Genomic DNA, 2,895 nt, shown 5'->3' on the forward strand with positions numbered 1-2,895 from the left:
TGTGTGTGTGTGTGCGCGCGCGTGCGTGTGTGTCTGTGTGGTGTGTCTGTGTGTGTGTGTGTCTGTGGTGTGTGTGTGTGTGTGTGTGTCTGTGTGTGTGTGGTGTGTGTTTGTGTATGTGTCTGTTTGTGGTGTGTGGTGTGTGTGTGTGTGTGCGCGCGCGCGTGTGTGTGTGTCTGTGTGGTGTGTCTGTGTGTGTGTGTCTGTGGTGTGTGTGTGTGTGTGTGTGTGTGTCTGTGTGTGTGTGGTGTGTGTTTGTGTATGTGTCTGTGGTGTGTGGTGTGTGTGTGTGTGGTGTGTGTGTGTCTCTGTGTGTGTATATGTGTGGTGTGTTTATGTGTGGTGTGTGTGTGTGGTGTGTCTGTGTGGTGTGTGGTGTGTATGTGTGTGGTGTGTATGTGTATGTGTGTGCGTGTGGTGTGTTTGGTGTGTGTGGTGTGTTTGGTGTGTGTGGTGTGTTTGGTGTGTGTGTGTGGTGTGTGTGTGGTGTGTCTGTGTTTGTGGTGTGTGGTGTGTGTGCGTGTGTGTGTGTGCGTGTTTCCTAGACTACGGTGGGCAAACACACCGCTCACCTGGCAACCATCAGCTTGTCCTCTGTGTCTATGACTTTGTTCTGTGTTGGTTCATTTACTGTGCTTAGACTCGACGCAGGAGGGAAAGCCTGGGGGTTTGTCTTCCTCCGTCCAACTTACTTCACTCCGCACAGCACCGCTGCCCCATCGCGCTGTTGCTCACGTAGAGTCCCCGCCTGTCCCTGCTGCGTCGCATCCCTTGCACGCCCGTCCCACGTCCTCACCCGCTCGGCTCTGGGGACACCCGGCTGCCTCCCAGCCTCGGCTGACAGGGGCGCGTGTATCTTGTCAATCAGTGTTTTCATTTTCTTCCGTAAACACCCAGACCTGGAATGGCTGGGGCTGGTCCTAGTTTTAATTTTTTGAGGCGCCTCCATGGCGGCAGCACCAATTTACACCCCCCTCCCCCTCCCCCCACTCCCAGCGCACGAGGCCCCCGTCCCCGCATCGCCGCCAGCTCTGGGCGCTCCTTGTCTTTTGCGGGTCGCCCCTGGTGGGCGTGAGGTGGGTCTGGATCCCTGGTGAGCAGCGACGTGAGCATCTTTTTGTGTCTGTTGGCCATCGGTGTGTCCTCTCGGGACACATGTCTCGTCGGATCCTTTTCAGGAAGCTTCTGTCTGCCTTGCTAATTACCATGAATGAAGGGCTCGCGTTTGGTGAAGTTACAGGTTAACTTGTGGATTTGTATCTGATACAAAACCAAAGATTGCTCTTGATCGTCTCAAGGAGCAATCAGGGTTTTAAATGGAGTTTCAGAATCTCGCCCTGGCATTTTAAACTGATAAGAACAGATACTACACTCGATCTTAGCCAAAAGACCGAGAAGCGATCACCCTGGCACTTTAAAATGAATCATACAGACAGGTTATTTTGATTTTCTGAATTATATAAATCATCCCATTCGATTAAATGCCTTATTGATTGTACTGTGGATATGCCATGGGTTATGGTCACACTGGTCTTAGGAAACACATTTTCCTTCACCTGGGAAGGACAGCACAGTTGTCCCAAGGTCAGAGGGCTCTAGACCCAAAACTGTAATTTGGATAACATGCCTAAGTTTAACCCAGGTTACCCAAGGGCTCTAGATAATGTGTTTATAACATGCTGTTTAAACTGCTTTTTGCAAACTAGGTTCCTCATTCCAGACCCGCGGGCTCTAGATAATGTATTTCTGTCAATTCAGTGACCCCGAGACCCAAAACTATGATTGACATGCTTAATTCTGCTTCTGTAAACGGCTTTTTGCGAGCCAGGTTCCTAATTCCAAACCTTGAGATGTAATCAATACCTTTGTGATCTTTGCCTATTTAAGTCTGGTTTTGCCACCATCTTATAACTATGAGATTTGGGGAATGGCCCCTCATGGTCCCGGACTACAATAAATGTGACTCTTTAATTCGAAAAATAAATAAATAAATTAATTAATTAATTAAAATGGATCATACAAACCCCTTCCCAGAGGGCTCTTGGCATCAGCTTTACCATCTCACTCTTCCCTCATTGATTAATGAGTTGAATTAACTCTTTGACAACTGTGTATTCGCTAATTGTACAAGAGTCATGATTTTAGCTTTTGGGAAATTATACTTTGACACAGGGCCCTTCTACCTCCCCACCTTGGTCAAGTCTGGGCTGGGGGTGGGGTCAAGGCCTGGTCACCCTGAGGGCTCCCCCACTTTGCTCCCAGGTCAGAAACACTGCCCTACGCACCCTGACATCTGGACAGAGGCCTCCTTATTACGCCTTTCCGACCTGAGGACCTGGGGTGTCACTCCTGGCCCTGCGCCCACAGACAGTCCCTGACCTTGTCTGCCAGGCGATGTCGGCTGCCACCGGCAAGCAGGGTCAGGCTGAGGCCCTGGGGAGCTATGGATGCTGTGAGGCCGGGGAGATAGGGCCAGGCACAGCCCAGGGTGGCCAGTCAGTGTCTTTCAAGGCCTGGTGTGATGCCAGCGGAGCTGGACATCATGGTGAGGACCACCTCCACTAACGTCCCTGAGCCCACTCTGGGACAAACCCTGGCCAGCCCCCAGCTGGGCAACACAGGGATGTCACCTCCAGCCCCGCTACTGCACTGCCCAACCCCACCCACCCTCTTACCGGCTGGATGAGCTCCTGCTCTGTACCCCTCCCCTCCCCTCCAAGTTCTGCCCACCTCTCACTGCGCTGGAACCTGGTACTCTGGGAATCACCGCAGCTCTTTCCTCTAACCCTGCCGGGACAGGTCCCCGCCTCTGGGAGGGAAGAGGCAAATTCAGTTGCAATGTCACCGCTTAAATATATAATGATTGGATACTTGTATATGACATCTTTTCAACTC

General features: G+C 51.5%; 1 pseudogene; it reads right to left on the minus strand.

Annotated features, from left to right (window-relative positions):
* Nucleotides 1-1,235: 1,235 nt before the first annotated feature.
* LOC132236387 (U2 spliceosomal RNA) lies at nucleotides 1,236-1,402 on the minus strand (annotated as a pseudogene).
* Nucleotides 1,403-2,895: the final 1,493 nt, after the last annotated feature.

This window comes from Myotis daubentonii, chromosome 5, assembly GCF_963259705.1.
Source record: "Myotis daubentonii chromosome 5, mMyoDau2.1, whole genome shotgun sequence".
Lineage (NCBI taxonomy): Eukaryota > Metazoa > Chordata > Mammalia > Chiroptera > Vespertilionidae > Myotis > Myotis daubentonii.